The following is an 18,965-nucleotide window of genomic DNA, read 5'->3' on the forward strand; positions in this document are numbered from 1 at the left end:
CCCTCTGTGTTGGTTAACTCTATCTCCTATTTAAATGGGATAAACAAGAGATAAACAAAATGAATAAGAGATAAGACGAACTTAATCTCTTAGACCTCTTTAAACTACGTTATGTGCCCAGCCCGGTGGCCCCGGGTCTGACAAACCCCTGAGCTCTTCGTAGCTGAGTACTGCAGGCTTATCGAGTACTTTCGAAGCAGTCTTCGACTTCTTCTGGAGCTTCATCTTGAAAACCTTCTTCGAGTACTTGCTTGGCTGCATCGAAACTATGAGGTGCTCATGCCCTGAATTTTTGTTATGGTGTGCGATTTAAAAATCGCACTCCATATGGAGTAGCCCCCGAGCCTTAGGTTGAATCGGAGAATCAGGCTGAGGGTCCCATTAATCTGCAATCCTGCTTAACCTTCAAAAAATTTGAAAAATAAGTAGTCGATGCCACGTATCCCGCAGCCCCCGAGCCTTGAATCCAAATCCCACAAAATTTGGAGATAAGGATCCAACAACCGTGGCATGCAAGCAAAAAATGACAACTTGCGAAATTACCAAAGTGATGGCACAGATGATGGGTATTAGATTATTAATTCAAGAAACCCCTTTTTTCGGGCCGACTAACCCTGAAAAAATGGTTAATCGAATATTTAATCCAAACATTCCATCCAATGACCCCTCAGATTCGGAATATTCTCGGAAGTGACTCCTGAACTTCAGAACAGTAACTTTCCCCACCCCGCTGGTTATTTAACCCCGCGATAACAGTAGGAAAAAACCGTGCTTTCAATCCGCATTCCGCCAAAAGCCACCAAAATCCCCAATCTGAGCCAAGCGGCGCCGCCATCCCCCCTAGGAGATTCTCCCGCTCCGACCTTCCCGCCCCTCTCCCTGCAGCCCCCGAGCATCTCGTGGCCAGCGCATCGGAGATGGCGTCCAAGAAGTCAGAGATCGAGGAAAAGAAGAAAGAGGCGGAGCCATCAACCGCGGAGTGGACACACAGTAAGTGCTCCCTCATCAATCTGAACAAACTAGTTTCCGAGGGGTTGCTGCAAGAAAAGAACCTTGTCAACTGGCGCCCCTCATACCGTGAACCTTTCCCCATGGAGAATGTCGACGAAATCATCACATTCCTCCATTTTGCCGAACGGGGATTGGCCCTCCCCACTTGCTCCTTCTTTCGTGGCCTTCTTTATTATTACGGGCTTGAGCTCCATCACCTCAACCCTAACTCCATTTGCCACATTTCCATTTTCATCCACTTCTACGAAGCCTTTCTCGGAATCGAACCCCACTGGGATCTATTCCGCTTTCTCTTCCGCGTCAAACCCCAGCCTACCACGAAGAAACTGTCTGTAGTAGGGGGCGCCGGCATCCAACTGCGACAGCAGGCCGGTGAAAAATACCTTTCATACAAATTCCCCTCAAATCTTCCTGGATGGAAAAACCATTGGTTTTACATCGAAAACCATGCTCCCCATCTTCCGACGAAGTCGAACAGACCCCCGGTAGTGAGGGGAGAATGGAACCTTGAACCCTCCGGCGGGGAAATGGATCAAGTCAGAGAGCTGCTGGACGTCATTGAGGCACAGAAGAAGAAGGGAGTGACCGGCGCCTCCGTCATGTTCACATTTTACAAACGCCGCGTCCAACCCATCCAGCAGCGCCATCACCTGGGCTTCGAGTACACAGGCCCCGTTGATCCTTCTCGCATGTGCGCAGAGGATTTGCCAGATGATGTCGCGCTCCAGCGGGTTCAGCGGGTGCTGCTAGACGTGGACGCCGTGCCGTACATGCCCACATTGTTTTCCGCATGAAATCCGCCCAAAGCAGTAAGAATTCAACTTCTTTTGCTAAAGATAAACGCTTTTGCACCGTTACTTAACTGAAGAACTTTCTGCAGGGACATACGGAGCTGTACAGCAGCTACCCGCCGCAGCCTGACATCCCCTAACCAGATCACCTCCTCCCCTCTGCTGCCGCTGCAGCTAAGAAGGCTCGCCTTGCTGCAGCTCAACGTAGCAGCGAGTCCACCAGAGGCGCGGGCTCGCAGGCGGGAGAAGGAGCCGAAGGAGAATCGCGCCGGGACAACTCCTCCGACCAGAGCGTGGAGTTGATCGGCGCTTTACCACTGGTGCCAAAGGGCCATCGACTGGTGTGCAAACGCAAGGCGCAAGAAGTCGAGTCCTCTAGGTACTGATTTGCTGCTTTGATGAGTTGCTAAGTATCAATAGCACTGAATACTGACAGTATCCACTTGTAGCCTTCCTGCTCTGCCCCCCGGGACCGAACCCGAAGGGGTGGAAACGGGCCCATCCGCCGTCGCTGCGGTGACCATTGCCGTGGCGGGGACCACTCAATCGGCCGGTCAAGCCTCACCACCGGCGACAGAGACTCCGCGACGGGCCTTGCGGGTGAAAAAGGCCGCCAAAAAGAAGTCAACGTCATCAGGGCTGCGAGCGCGGTGCAGCTTCAGCTGGACCCGGGCACGACTACTGCAGCCCCAGAGCCGTCAACTCGGGCTGATCCTTCCAGTGCGGAGCCGGCCCACGCTGCTGCGGCCTCCGAGCCCTCGGCGCCCGGAGAGCCAGTGCCCACGGAGTTGGCCCCTGAAGCAGATGCGACGCTTCCCGACTTACCGCCTCCTGAGCTCCGATGAGATGAAGCCAAAACTGGTGGCGGAGAACAGGTCGAAACCCCTGATGCCACTCCTACCGATGGCACAGGTACGTGCGTATCTGTCGGCGACCAGCTACCAAGGTCTGGGCACAATATACTGACAACATTGTGTACTTGCAGGTGTCCAGCAACCGCCGCACGAAGATGTCGCCGGGTCCTTGAGGAATCCCCGTGAGATGTTGAGGGCCGGGCCGGGGTACAAGAACGTCATCACCACCGACCTGGTGGACGACCCCCTGCTGACAGCAAAGAATTTGAGGACCTTCAAGAGCACCTTCAAGGAGTTATACGATTTTTCCATGGTAATACTTGGGTGATGTTCCGGTTGTGCATATTGATGAGTTGTTTTGACTCAATCTCCGCCTTTTGCGCAGCATGTGATCACGAAGTCCCAGAAAAAATCAGAGAAGCTCAGCGCGGTTGTGAGTGATGCGCGAGAGGTAGCTGCCCTGGACAAGCGCGTCTCCGAAGAAATTATGAAGAACTGCTATCTGCAGCGAGAGCTGGATATGCTGAAGCATGAAAGAACTCGAGAGACTTGGCTGCTCAAGAATGACCTGAAAAACCTCGAGAAGGCCAACTCCGAGCTCCAAAAATAGCTCAAGGAGCAACAAGTGGAGTACCAGGAGCAGCTCAAGGCAGAGAAGAAAGCGCACCAAGGTAGGCCCTCGCTTCCCTCGAGTACTTTGCCTTGGTAACTTCCCTTAGTTGCTGAAATATCTTCACCGCAGAGCTTAGGGAAGTAATAAAACACAAAGAGGAGCTGCTTACTGACGTGAAGAATATGCTGTATCGACGTACAGATGATGTCGAAAGGCTGCAGAAGGTGATTGGCGACACTGAACAACAGTTCGTCGACTGCCTTCAGCAAATCAAAACGCTGGGCGAGAAGGACGAGCAGCAGCGGAAGGAGCTGGAGGACCTCAGGGGGGCCGCCCAGGAGCTGGTGGACATGGTGGATCCACCAAAAGAAGGTGAAGCAAGCCCGCGGCCCCTGCTGGAGCAACTTCGCGAAGCCCCGAAGAAAGTGGTCAAGTTCCTATCTGAGGCTCCAGTCGCATGCGTGAGTAATGCCCTCGCGTATGTGAAATCCTTCTTGCCAAACGCGCAGCTAGACATTTTTGCGCAGGGGATGGCGGCGGACTGCACGGATGAGCGATTTGATGAGTACCTGTGAGAGGCCCAACCTGTAGCACAACGAATTGTACACAGTGTACTGCAGGATTAGGGTATGAGAAACAAGTAATTGTTCCTGTATGTAAATGCTTCACGCGATATCTCTACTTGTTTGCGTGCCTTAGCTGAAGTGGGGTCCAGGCTTACAAGACTTAAGTAGTAGACGCTTCCTTGGGTGCAACGACCCGAAGGGTAGCTAATATTCGTCTAACAGATTAGCCACAATTCGATCGAGCGGGTCCAAACTTGTTAGGAAAGAACGCGAGCATCGTCGCGAGGTTGCCGTGCGTAGGGCAGAAAAACAGGACTACCCCGAGTGCGGCGACTCTGAGTGTAGTCGAAAGTCGCTCCTGCTGTGAGCGTGCTCCGTATGCTAGGCAGGACCCGGACGGATGGATCGAGCTTGCTAGGAGCAGGTGCGGGCGGTGCCGCGGGTTTGCCATTCTTTTTGGCAGAAACAAGACTGTTCTCAGTGCAGCCACTCAAGATGTAGTCGAGATAGCTCTTTATGCGAGCCTTTCCAGCGTACTGGGTGTAAGCCAGTCGAGCGGATCGACTGTGTCGGAAAAAAAATGCGACTGCTGTCGCGTGCGACCATCCAAGGTCGCGGCGGAACTCGATGTGTAGAGGGGTTGGCCGGAGCCGAGGGTTCCGTCAGGAACGGGAGTTGAAAGGAGATGATCGTGGCCGTAGCCCCCGCATCATTCACGACAAGAAGTCGATTTATATATGTGTCTGCACGCGACCATGGTCGTCGTGTAAGTAAAAAGGAATGTACAACCCGAGTCATATGGCTCATAGCCTCCAAATTGATTCGGGGAAAGGAGATCTTCTGAGCGCTCGGGGATTCAATGATCGCCGGGCCTCGACTTAAGGGTAGAACTTGCGCAGGTTCTGAACGTTCCAGGAGTTCAGGACATCGTGACTCTCAGGAAATTGTAGTCGATAAGACCCTGGCCTTGTAACCTGCTTGACAACGAACGGGCCCTCCCACCTTGAGTTGAGCTTGTGTAGACCAGATTCGTCCTAAATACGACGCAAGACCAATTCGCCAACATTGAATGTGTGACAGTTCGTGTATTTGTAATGCTAGGCATATATTTTGTTAGTATGAAATATGTGTTTGTTTGTATAAAGCTTATGTGTGTTTGTGTGAAGCTTTTGAAAATTTAAAGTGCAAGTAAAAAGGGTATTTTTATAATTATAGAAAAAAAACCTAGGGTTGTTTTTGCAAAATGTATTTGGATTAGGGTAATTTCAAAATAAGTGAAATATATTTTTCTTACTTTATGTCTTGTAAAAATATATATTTATCCAAAAGTTTTATTGAAAATGTATATGTTGAATTGTGTCAAAATTTTGGGTAAAGTGGTAAAACTAAGGGTATTTATGTAATTTTATAAAAGTATAAGTCCTTTTACGCAAATGTTTGATTTACAAAAGTAACTTTCAAAATTACTCAGGACTAAAGTGTAAAAAGTGCAAGTCATCATGACATGTCTATCCAACCATTATGACGCGTCTATCCCGTCATCATAACGTGTCATAAATGCTTGCATTTAGGTCCTGAATTTTATAAAATTTTATTCCTTAGGACAAACACAATTCAAATCTGACTTTTGTTCAAAGATTCACGTGTAAAAATATAAGTTTTGAGTTTTTGAATTTGAGCCCTAAAGCAATGTTGTAGAGTTTGAAAAACTCTCCAACTTTCGTGTTGGGCATTTCTTCATTAGGGTTTTAAATCAACGGGAAATTTTGCTTTACAAACGAGCCCCTGAAGTTTTTTGAAATCACGTATAAGTCCTTGGGAAATCTGTTTTCCCTTTCTCCTCTGTTCTTTCTCTCTTCTGCCTTATCTTCTCTGGCACCCTGCCTTTCTTCCCCACCGGCGACACCTTTCTCTGTCCCCCCCAATCCTTATCCCGTTTCCCTTGCTCTCTCCTCCACCGGCCGGAGCAAGCAGCAGCAGGTTGGGCGAGCGCGCGGGCCGCGGGGCAAGGCGCCGGCGGGCGGCGCCAGCGGATGCGAGCGGCGGGCGCTGGGCGGCCAGAGCCCAAGCGGCGTAGGGCGTCCGGGCAAGCGACGGCCGGAGCTCGGTGGCGCGCGGGAGCGCGCGGCTGGCGGTCAGGCGCGCGAGCGGGCGCCGCGCAGGCAGGCCCAGGCGGGGGCGAGACAGCAGGGCGCGGCGGCCCAGACGGAGGAGGGACGACGCGGCTGGCGGCTGCGGCAGCCGGCGCGCGGGAGCAAGCGGCCGAGCGGAGGCGGGCGGCACGAGCTGCAGGCCAGGTGGGGTGCGCGGTCCAGGCGCCAGGGCGGCGGTCCCTCGCGGGCGCGCGGGCAGTGGAGCGGCGGCAGCGGCTCGAGTGCGGTGCGAGCGGGCGTGTGGATGGCTCGGCACAGCAGCGCGCGCGGCAGGCGCAGGAGCTGGCAGAGCGCGCGGATGCGGGAGCTGGCGGCATGGAGCAGGAGCGCGCGCGCGGCGCAAGCGCTAAGGGCGCGCGTAAGCATGCGGCAAGCGGCAGCTCGGCTGGGAAGCGGGACGCTGGCGGGCAGGTGGTGGCTCGCGAACGCGCGGGCGAGTAGAGGCGAGAGGCGCGAAACGCAGGCGAGCCCGAGCGAGCTGGTGGCGGCGTGTGCTGGCGTGGCGCGGCGTGGTTGCGCACAGGCGCGGTGCATGAGCGGATTCGGCGGTGCGGGCCACGGCGTGCGAATGGGCGCGGCCAAGGGGCGCGCGGCTCGGCTGATGGCGAGCGAAGTTGGAGTGGGTGCAGCTTGTGACACGGCCGCGCGGATGGAGTGTGCAGGTGGAATTTTGACGCGGCAGTTTGGCGTGAACCAATACGAGGACAATAAGGCCCTGTGTATGGAGTATCTGATGGTAGTTTGGCGCAGGCGGCCGCAGCAAGACGTGACGCGGACCAAGAACGCAAAAGCAGTGCGGCAAGACCGGAACGAGCGACGCCGAGCCCCTGCGCAAGGACTGGCGATACATAGCGGGGCTTCTGCGCGAGAAGCGGGAACACGGTGGCGTCGACCCTAACTACGCCACGGAGATCTCTGGTGACGCAAGAGTGGCTGTATCGAGGACGCAAGCTCGCTCGCTCGTAAGATGCGCGAGGGGCGGCGAGCCAGAAGAAAAGATGGCGAAGCAAAGGCGACGGTTATAGCGCGGCGAATTCGGAAGGAGTAGCCGTACAACGGCCAGGTAATCAGGGCAGAAGTAACGCGCGCGGGTTCGACACGCAGCGTATGACCGGCGGCGGTGGTAGACCGGTCCTGAGGGCGTCACAGCGGATGGAGAGGACGGCGGAGTTACAGAATCCGGAGGTCTGAGCGGGGATTGAATCGGAGCGTTCGCGAGTGCGAGCGGAAGTATTATGTTAGTGGCCGGCTCGGCTCAATTCAGCAGGCGCGTGTGTGTACAAGACAACAGGCCATCTTCCACCCACGACAACCCTCCCCGACAAACTTCTTCGTCATCCTCAGGATCTCGTCATCGTCGAGCTCATCTTATCGTCGCCAATCCTTTTCACCGCGGGAATTCACTTTCCGCGTGTTCTCCTTCATAACCAAGGCTACCCCAGGGTTTGCCCTGATTCACTGAATCTTTCTAATGCCAGCGATCCCTTTTGTCGGAATATCGTCAGTATTTTCCTGCTATTTGTTTTTCCCTGACTAGGGACTTAATTGCTTCGTTTTGGAAAAGTTCTAGGGTGTTCTTTATAAAATTTCTAAAGCTTCTTTATTTCAAATCAGTGAACTTCTACATTTCATAGATTTTCGTAGGAAGTTCATAAAAATGCAAAGTCAGTTTTGTTTTGAATCCTAAGTCAAACCCTACAAGTTTTATGTTGTGCTCTTGAATTGCAAGTCTTGATTTGTGATCTAGATTAAATATTAGGGGATGAATGATTTACTTGTACCTTGTGTTGTGTGCATATGTTATAGCTGAGAAGTAATTATAGGATGTATGTTGTAAGTGGAGAAGTGCGACAGTTAGTTAGTCCTATCATCCTAGTGCTCATATCCCTACCATCAAAACATTGTCCTCGTCTTGATTACTGTTTCCTTAAGTTCCTTGTCGTATATAGATCCTTGTTAGTCCGTGTGTATCTATTGCTTAGCTTATACGTCTCGGCAGTTATGCTTCAGTGTCAAGTTATCAACCCAACCACTTAGCATCCGTTTTCTTTGAGTCTAGGATGTTTCTGTGTAACAACTGTCAACCGATGCTTTTCTTTTGATATGTTCCTACCATCGGTTGGTTAGCTGATACGGTTGTTACCTTTCTAGTATCGGCTACCGCCGATACCACTCTTTTATTCTATCCTACATCGGCTGCACATAGTCGATGCATCGAAGATGCACCCACAATCTTAGGGTTCTTGCCATAGGCCGATCCAAGCCGATTCTCGTTGTTTTCTACATCAGTCAAATATGGCCGATCAATTCTTAGTTTTCCCCATCCATATCCACACACTTCTATCAGTCGATTTATCGACTGAGAGATCGGCTATCTATACTTATCAGTCACACACCCTTAACCACACTCCATTCGGCTATGCGTCACTCAATTGATGTGCTGACGTAATCAAGCCGATACAACCACACTTAATTTACCCAGGATAACACTTAAGCACATCTCAGTTAAGACAACTGGTTTAGGAATCATCCCTCTGCTAGTATAATCGATACTTTCATCGATCATCTAGAAACTCGATGCACCTTTCCATCGGCTAAACCTCTGTTATTTCCAGTCGGCTCTGTTGTAATTTTTAACAAGTAGCCAATTCTAGTTAGTTATCCCCCTAAAGCTCTGTCTAGGTTTAGCTCAGATCTTTTTGGTTGTTATGTGAATAGTGTGTTAGATGAGTGCTGGATTGTAACTTTGCTGTGAAATAAAATAGTTTTGTGTGCACACTTGAATGTAATGTTGCATTACATGTAGATACGACTACTTTGGCAACGGTACCTACGAAATCTTCCCAGAAGTCTACGGCGAATGTTCCTGAAGACCAAATGAACGTCACCAAGGGATTAACTGAAGCCCCGAACCAAAGTTCGGAAGATGTTGACTTACTGACTTCAGACCCACCAGTAAAGGAAAGCCCCGGACATAACCCACTATTTTAATTACACTGCAATCTATATCTATTTACGTATTCTATGCATTAAGTTCTTAGGAATTGCTTGAAACCCTAGATGCATGAATCCTAGGAACCAATGTATTGCACCTGAGGTCATGTCGAATAGATGCTTTGCTAATAGGACCGGTAGAAGTCGGGTGATTTCCTGTCACTCGCGCGACATAGGAGTTGTATTGTTTACATTCCTGTTATCACTATAAGGATGACGGACGGGAGTTTTATGAGGTATCATGATTGAGATGATACCCCGTCTGTGTTGTTGAACTTGATAAGGTCGCAGCGTGTGGTGATCGGGGTTAAGCGTTTGAAAGTACTAACCACATGCCGTGAAATATGGTAAGCGGTAAGCCTAGTAGCCAATCGGCCCGAGGAGTGGACATACCTCCCACCACTCGATCTTTATTTTATGTTCACATGCACCGACATGTGGGAATACGTGTTGCAATGGCAACCAGGAGTACGGGTTTTGTAGTCGCGCTACAGACGTACATCCTGCACTTTGGAAGTGCGTATGGTCCTGCAGTCGCTTGTGGTGGCTCTGATCCACGAGTCGGAATGAAAGGTAAACGGTTGCTCGGAACGACCCTTTGGTGTTCCAAGCGTGTGAGTTAGGTTTACCTTGCAAGGTTAAATTCGATTCAGAATCGTCCGCTTCTCACGATGATTGAGACTGCTTAATCCCTTTGTCACATTGAGTAACAGGAGCAATATTATGATTATCGAAGATGATGTTTGACTAAAGATTATACTATGCTTGCTTAGTTATAGGTGCTTATCTAGAATGGATAATCACATAGAACTTGCAAGCTAAAAGTTGAAATTAAGGACCTACTCTTAGTTGCTTTTCAGCTAAAACTATACCCAGAACCCTTATAAGCCTTCATGAGTCTAGCTATGGGCTAAAGTATACCCAATTCCGGGTAAGCCTTGCTGAGTATTAGTATACTCAGCCTTGCTAGTTTTATGTTTTTCAGGTAAAGCCTTTGAAGACCCTACTCTTTCCCTGTCATGGCCCTGTGCTCTTCCAGAAGATTGGTCCGAGGAATGGGATCCGTCCCCGGCCAATACTGATGATCTCGAGTGATGTCGTGCCCGGACTTAGCATGGCATCCGTCTTGACGACGTATTGTAAATCATCGCGTATGTTTTCCGCTGCCAAAAGCCAAAACTTCAACAGTTGTACTGTTTTCTCTAAGTCTGAAATTTCGTATTACTTTTGAAAACTCTTATCATGTAATTCCTTGTGATGTAAAATATGATGGTGATTGTATCTCTGGACTCACCTTCGTGTGAGGTAACCTTATTTGATCCTGTGTATCGGTGGTTTATTGGGACGTTACCCGACAGGCCAAAGGATTATACCGTTTGGAGCACGTTGGAGCCCTCGAGATTGGACTCGCGTACTTGAGCTGGTATAATTCAGGTTGGTTCTACCACAGAATGACCGCTCCCTGACGTTGCGATCATGATATCGCCGGATCCCCTGCAGGTACCGAGCTGACTGGACAAGAGCGGTGCAACGAGCTTCTTCCACAGAATCGAGCTCTAACTGCCGCGCCTCGTCCGTCTCGCCTTCGTTGTACATTTCGACCCTTGGAGACCTCCACATGATATCGGCCGGTAAAATGGCTTCAGATCCATACACAAGGAAGAAAGGTGTTTGGCCTGTGGCTTTGGACGGCTGAGTCCGAAGCCCCTAAACGACGTGTGATAGCTCATGCACCCATTTGCCTCCCTTCTTGCTGTTTTCATCATAAAGTCTCTTCTTGAGGCCGTCAATGATCAGGCCGTTCGCCCTTTCGACTTATCCATTGGCCCTTGGATGTGCAACCGAGACATATTTAACTGCGATGCAAGCATTCTCGCAGAACTCCCTGAACTGGTTTGCCATGAAGTTTGATCCCAAGTCCATGATGATGGTGTTGGGGAAGCCGAAACGATGCAAAATATCTGAGATGAAGTCGACGACCTGATCTGGCGTGAGCTTGGCTATCGGCTTGTACTCGATCCACTTAGTGAACTTGTCGATGGCCACCAGCACATGGGTAAAGCCGCCTGGCGCCGTCGTGAAGGGCCCGATCATGTCGAGACTCCAACAAGCGAAGAGCCAAGATGGCGGTATAGTGATGAGGCTATGAGCGAGAACATGAGTCTGTTTGCCGAAGAATTGACAATTTTGGCACCTGCACACGAGATCCTCCGCGTCGGTCACTGCGGTGGGCCACCAGAAACCGGCCCTATATGCTTTCCCCACCAGCGTTCTTGAAGCCACATGGTTGCCGCAGACGCCCTCGTGGATCTCCCGCAGTATGTCGTAACCATCTTCCTTTGTGACTCACTTCATGAGAACTCCTGACCGAGCGCCACGCCGATAGAGCTTGCCGTCGACCAGTACGAAGCCCTTGCTTCTTCGTAAGACGCGTGCTGCTTCTACGCTCTTGGCGTCGATTCCCGCTGGTAGCCGTTGGTTTCGAATGAAGTCGATAAAAGCCTCTCGCCAGTCCTCCTGCAACACCATAACCTCTCGATCGGGTTGTTGGGGACCCACGTCGATGGTTACCTGCGGAGAAGACTTGATGGATGACTGTTTGAGCTCCTGGACGAAGACTCCCGACGGGACCCGGGCACGCGTGGACCCCAGTTTGGACAGGGTGTCCGCGCTAACATTGTGCTCCCGCAATACATGATGAACCTCCAGGCCGGAGAATTTGCTTTCCAATTTGTGCACTTCCTGTACATAAGCATCCATTGTCTCCTTGTTACAGTCCCATTCCTTGTTGACCTGCTGAACGACAAGGAGAGAGTCGCCATATACAAGTAGTCGCTTGATCCGTAGTGATATCGCCAAACGGAGCTCGTGAAGCAAAGCTTCATACTCGGCTTCATTGTTGGATACCGCCCACAGGATCTGAAGGACATATTTCAACTGTTCACCTCATGGAGAAATAAGCAGAACACCAGCGCCGCCGCCGTCGAGCTTGAGGGACCCATCAAAATATATGGTCCAGTGCTCTGGCTTGTCCACTGGGGTTGGGACTTGATTCTCCCCCCATTCAGCCATGAAGTCGACTAGAGCCTGTGACTTGATTGCAGTGCGTGGCTTGAAGTCGATTGACAAAGGCCCCAGCTCCACTGCCCACTTGGATATGCGCCCCGTGGCATCTTGATTATGAAGGATATCCGCCAGCGGGAAGTCCGTGATCACAGTGATCTTGTACTCGTCGAAGTAATGGCGTAGCTTTCTTGATGTGATTAAGATTGCATGCAAGAGCTTTTGAACAGCTGGATACCGTACCTTGGATTCGGAGAGGACCTCGCTGACAAAGTAGACAGGCCTCTGCACTCCAAACGCATGGCCCTCCTCGCCTCGCTCGACTACAATAGCACTGCTGACAACATGGGTTGTCACCGCAATGTAAAGTAGTAGATCCTCCCCGAGCAACGGTGCCGAGAGGATCGGAGGTGACTGAAGATGATGTTTCAGATCCTGCAAGGCCCGCTCAGCCTCCTCCGTCCATTGGAACTCATCTTGGCGTTTCAGGAGCTTGAAGAAGGGTAGTCCTCTCTCCTCGAGTCGGGAGATGAACCTGTTCAGGGCCGCCATACAACCTGTTAACTTCTGCACATCCTTGATTGTGGCCGGAGCCTCCATATCAGTGATGGCCGTGATTTTTACAGGGTTGGCTTCAATGCCCCGGTTGCTGACGATGAACTCGAGCAATTTCCCTGAAGGTACTCCAAAGACGCACTTGGTGGGATTGAGTTTCCACCGAAATCTGCGCAAACTGCTAAATGTTTCCTCCAAATCTGCAATTAAGTCGTTGGATACCCTGGTCTTGATGACGACGTCGTCCACATAAGCCTCAACATTCCGGTGCAGCTGATCCGCGAAACACATCTGGATCGCACGCTGATAGGTTGCTCCTGCATTCTTCAACCCGAAGGATATTGTTTTGTAGGCGTAAGTCCCGTACGGGGTGATGAAAGCAGTCTTGATTTGGTCCTCCTCCTTGAGCGTGATCTGATGATAACCTGAGTAACAATCAAGAAAACAAAGAAGGACACAACCCGCCGTCGAATCGACAACTTGGTCAATGCGCGGCAGCCCAAAATGGTCTTTTGGGCAATGCTTGTTGAGGTCAGTGTAGTCGACACACATTCTCCATTCATTGTTCTTTTTCTTTACAAGAACGGGATTCGCTACCCACTCTGGATGGATTACTTCTTTAATGAATCCAGCCGCGAGAAGTTTAGCGATCTCCTGTTTAATAGCCTCACGCTTGTCGTGGGCAAACCTCCGCAGGCGTTGCTTCTTAGGCGTAGCCTTCGGGTGTACATTCAAAGCATGCTCGATCAACTCCCTGGGCACCCCTAGCATATCCGCTGGTTTCCATGCGAATATGTCTCGGTTAGCCTGAAAGAAGCTGACGAGCGCGAGTTCCTATTTGGCACCTAAACCCGCACCGATGACAGCGGTCTTAGATGAATCTCCCTCCTGAAGCTGGATCATCTTGAGGGCCACATCATCAGTCGACTGGATGCTCGACTTGCTGGCCTTCTTGGAAGGGATCTCCAGCCCGGACTGGGAAAGCTGCTGCGCGGCCGTGAGTACTTCTCCCGAAGCATCTGGCACGCGAGTAGTCGAAGCGTATTGGATCGCCTCCTGATTGCAGTCGTATGACTTCTTCAAGTCGCCATGGAGGGTGAGTACTCCACTGAGTCCTGGCATCTTAAGAAGCAGATAGACATAATGCGGCGCTGCCATGAACTTGGCAAGTGCCGGGCGACCTAATATGGCATGATAAGAAGATTCGAAGTTAGCCACCTCGAATTTGATGAACTCGGTATGATAGTTCTCCCGCATGCCGAAGGTGACTGGGAGGACCACCGTACCCAGCGGGTGTGCCGCATTACCTGGGACGATGCCGTAAAAGGGAGACTTACTGGGAACCAGCATGTCCTTGAAATCCAGGCCCATTTTCTTCAAAGTGCTGATGAAGATGAGATTGAGCCCACTCCCGCCATCGATTAGGACCTTGGTGAGCTTGACCTCCGCCACCACAGGGTCCAGGACCAAGAGGAACTTACCGGGCTCCGAAAAGCTCGTCCACTGGTCATCACGAGAGAATGAGATGCGGACCTCCGACCAACGGAGTGGTCGTGGTACCGCCGGCTCGATGGACAAAATCTACTGGAGGAGCAGCTTCTGATCCCGCCTGGAACAAAAATCCTCGTCTCCCCCGAAGATGACGTTGACAACCTTTGACGCGTCTTGAAACTTCGGGTTGCGCCCGTGATCCTCTTGATCATCATCCTCGGGTTTTTGTCAGCAGGCTTCTTGTTCTTCTTTCCGCCACCGGAGTTGTTGAACGTCCTCCGAAGGTGATAGCAGTCGATGGCGGCGTGGCTGGCGCCCGGATGCCATGGGCACTTCTTATGCAGGAGCTTCTCGAACTCCTCCTGCGTCGTCGACTTCTTGCCCCGTGAAGGACGATCGATAGCCGCGATGACATCATCTGGCTTTCGTTTCCGGGGTAGCCCCGAAAAGTCCCGCTGGCCTTTGTCGTTGCGGTTGTCGTTTGGGCGCCGCAGATTGCTGTCTTGACACCGCGGGAACCGCTCCCGCATCTTCTCCTCCTGCTCGGACCAATCGTGCATCATATCACGAAGGCCCGCAACAGTTTTCGGCCTGTTCCGCCCGAAATCCCTGTATATGCCCGGGTCGGTGATGCCATTGTAGAAGCAATCGATGATGTCGTCCTCCGAGATGTTCGCGATGGTGGCGCGAACGTCGAAAAAACGACGCGTGTAGGACCGCAGAAGCTCGTTACGTTCTTGTTTGCACTGGGCAAGATCGTGTCGAGTACCTGCACGAGTAATCGCTCCCTGGAAATTATCGATGAAGACCTTCTCAAGTCATTCCCAGGAGTCGATGGAGTTGCTGCCGAGGCTCTCCAACCAAGTGAGCGGTGCAGGATCCAAATCCATCAGGAAGTAGACGACTTTTATGATATTTGAACCCCCTGCGACCTCAATGGCCGTGGAGTAGCAATGGAGCCACTGCTGGGGAGCCTGCTTGCCGTCGTACTTGGTGATACCGATCGGCTTGAAGCCCTCTGGGTACTTGTAGCTGCTGAAACGAGCAGAAAAAGCAGGGAATCGATCGCTACAGTCGGTACCATCAGTTTCAACTTCTTCGCGAGTCTTGCGCCTGGAGGAGATCACAGTCCGCGCGTCGCAACCTTCATTGATGTGTTGGCGCAGGTCCTCCAGAGGAGGTCGACAATTGGCCTGTCGCAGATGACCCCCTTGCGGTGGCTGTTGCCTCCCGACAGGGGGCCTGGCTCCCACGGGCATTGTCGTTTCTTCACCATGGTGTTGAGGACGGCCACCAGCCGTTCGACTGCGAGCCTGACTTCGACTCTCATCCACGCGTTCTTCCCGGATGGTGGACGCCGGATTGTATTGATCCAGCTGGATCCAAGCCCTCTGCGCGTAGAGAAGTGCTTGACATACCTCCGGATCGTGGCTGCGCTCGAGGATGGCCGTCACCCTGGCGATGTTGGCCACCGGAGTCCTGAAACCCCGCTCGCTTACGGCGGCGAACTCAGGGTCAAGCTCGCGATGCATAGATCGCCTACGCTCATTGGCCCTTCTCCGCCGAATTGTGCGGGCCCTGTTCCTGGCCCTCCGCGCCTCACGATCGGCGTCGTTCTCGTCACCAGCATTGGCCGTGATCTCATCTTCGGAGATCGCTTCAAAGTTGACGATGGGAAGATCCCCATCGTCCTCGCCTTCTTCGGCCATCAGCACCTGGCGGGAGGAAATGTCGTGAGAGCTTTCGTCGACTAGTTCAGTCGACCCCTCCACCGCGGTGGCCAATGGCCTGCCCTCTTGGAAGGGCAATGGCTCGAGGTGAGCCACGAGTCGACCTTCTGCCTCGAGTAGATCGGAGAGCATCATGCCCCTCCAATGCACAATGCGCCCCTTCGGCAAAGAGGTGATCACCAAATTACCGGGACCAGAACAACCCGAAGCCCCCCGACACGCGGTGGCTTCAGGATTTCCGTCCTGGAGCAGCAAGTCCAGATCCTTCTCTAACATGGAGAGGGATCCAGATACGTTGGCCTCCTGAAGATCAGTGGTTGGTTTGCATGGGCCGAGTTGAGATCGGCCATGCGGATCCCTAGATTGGAACAAGTCCAAACTAGGGGAAGTTGTCGCAACACCAGAAGAAGTCGAGCCTGGAGCAGATTCCATCTCGATCTGTGCTGCGGAAGTATGGAGCGGCAAGTTGTCGAGTTCGTCGATGAACTTGTCGAGGCCGCTGCGAGGATCCGCAGCGAAGGTTTTTGGCTTCATGTCGACGAGGAATCGCCGAAAGTTGCCCGCACCATCTGGATGCAAACCCACGAGCCAAAAATGAATGTCGTACCTTGAGAGGGAACTGACCTGATGAAATTGAAAGATGCCATCGAGCTCGCCGGTGGATCTTCGACGCGCTCCCCTACCTGGCGCGCCAGCTGTCGGTGTTTAACCGGCTGCCCACCAAGGGATATGCCCAAGGTGGTAAGTTTTGGGTGAAGAGACGCCGAGATCAGAAACTTGAAGGTGCAAGGAACACAAAGACTTTTAGACAGGTTCGGGCCGCATGGAGCGTAACACCCTACGTCCTGTATGGTGGTTTGTATTTCCTGTGGTGTAGAATGACCTAATGATCTTCTATTTTGAGAGGGGTCCCTGACCTCCCTTATATACCCGAGAGGCCAGAGTTACAAAGATGCTAACCAACCTCCGCTGAGGGATCATACCAGAACATATCTCGAGTAGATCCCCTCCGTGTTGGTTAACTCTATCTCCTATTTAAACGGGATAAACAAGAGATAAACAAAATGAATAAGAGATAAGACGAACTTAATCTCTTAGACCTCTTTAAACTACGTTATGTGCCCAGCCCGGTGGCCCCGGGTCTGACACATGATACTCATTTGTTTTGCAACTTAGTTAACTAAAAGTTGAGATGGTTTGGGCAAGATAATTAAAATGCTAGAAAGCTGGATGTTGGATTAGAGAGCTCATGCTTATGCAAATTACTTAACCTAAAGCCTTATATTGTGAGCCTTCATTTGCATAATCTTTGATTATTAATTAAATTGCGTAAGTCTTGCGAGTACCTTTGTACTCACATTGCTTTGTAACTAAGTTGCAGGTGAGCCGGAAGTTGTGTTTGGCCACTTCTACCCCACCGATTCCGGTGCGGGCGAAGAGTAGGTTGATGCGGTCTTGATGGTCCTTGAGCAAGACTCCATCATTTTATCATTATTTAGTTATCCGCTGCGAATCGTTCTTTTGGGGATGATATGTTCAACATTTAACTTAATGATCTATGTCCCTTCCTAAATATTAAATAGTGAGATCGAGGTTTGTATTTTGTTGTTGAACCTTAAATTTCAGATTTGAACCCCTCCCTCTGTTGAACTTATAATATTTAGTTGTTAACCCTTAGTGCTTAAAAGTTGCTCTTGGTGGTTCATCGGCAATATATGTGATTGTAAACGGTACGTGTGTATACATGATCTTGGGCATATGGTGGAGCACGTACCGGGACTACCGGATATGATATTATTTTTGGCGAATGACGAGTTGGTCATTTACGACTTAGATGTGGGTAACACGTGGCACGCTCTTAGAGTGAGTGCATGTTAGCTCTCGTCTTAATGTTAATGACCGGCGGTTCGTTTAAAATCATGTTAAATTGGGCGGTTCTTGCTCCTCGTCGGATTGAACGCGGTTCACCAAAAAATTGAGTTCCAAGCTGTGGGCTCATGGAGAGCCTTGGCTGAAGATGGCGGAAATCGTGGTGTTCCAGGGACCCGGGTTCCATTACCTCCTAGCTTACTGGCCCTGTGCAGCGCCGCCCCCTTCCCCACGTTGGAGCTGCTGTAGCTGACGTTGCCCCTCCGCTGTCTCCAAGGTGTTCGGCAAAATGTTCAGCCTCTAAAACGGTAAGCTCTACGACCATGTTGTATACCACCAACGTTGAAAGCTTACCAATTCTACATCCATGCATTCTTATTGAAATTTTTTTAGGGACAATCTATGATAGCACGTGATAATCACAAGTAACCTTTTTTTAGCAATACGACTAGATGGTTACAAAGCGTGACAACTAAAAAGTCAACTTATGGAACTTCATGGCAGACATAATATTCGCATAGCATGGATTGAAAACAACCGGGTGAAAATACCATTCTATTTTTGCAAATATTTGTTCCAGACTGGAAAGGCAATAGTAGTCACTTGCATTCTATTTATCCATTATTGCAAATGTCAGATGATGACTGCGATTGAACTATACATTGCCTAAACCTGTAGATGTGCTATTTTTCGTCATGCTTATGCTTGCTTATTGCTTAATATCATCTACTTTCCACCTTTCTAATTTGTGTGTTTTGCAAAGTTGTTGCTGAAAATGAGCTTCCACCCTGCGCGGGGACATGTTCTGATGGCCTCCGCAGATCAGGTTTCAGGTAGCCCCAGCAAACTAGGCATGTGTTTAACTAGATGAAGATTTACAGTATGGAGGAAATCAACTTGTATAACTTGTGGAGATTCAATTGTTCAGTGGCGTCAATGCGAAGATCAGACTTAATTAATTTACTTAGTGAATGTTCTGAAATAAATAAGGTTATATACATTCCATTTTATATTTGAGATGTCCAACTCACTTGAATCAGGTTGTGCCCTTTTATGTTTGTACACAACAATTTTGAAGTTGTTGTACACTTCTGAGCATCAAATTCATATTGTAGAAACTTCTTGTAGCAAGTGATTTACTACATGTTATAACCCATGATCTCTATCAATCAATAGCTTTATATGCCGTATATATGATTCTCCAAAAGAGTTTATTAAGAGGACAAGAATTGCATATTGCCAAGTACTAATATAATTTTGCATTGCTTCCTTATT

This window comes from Panicum hallii, chromosome 2 (genome assembly GCF_002211085.1).
Source record: "Panicum hallii strain FIL2 chromosome 2, PHallii_v3.1, whole genome shotgun sequence".
NCBI lineage: Eukaryota > Viridiplantae > Streptophyta > Magnoliopsida > Poales > Poaceae > Panicum > Panicum hallii.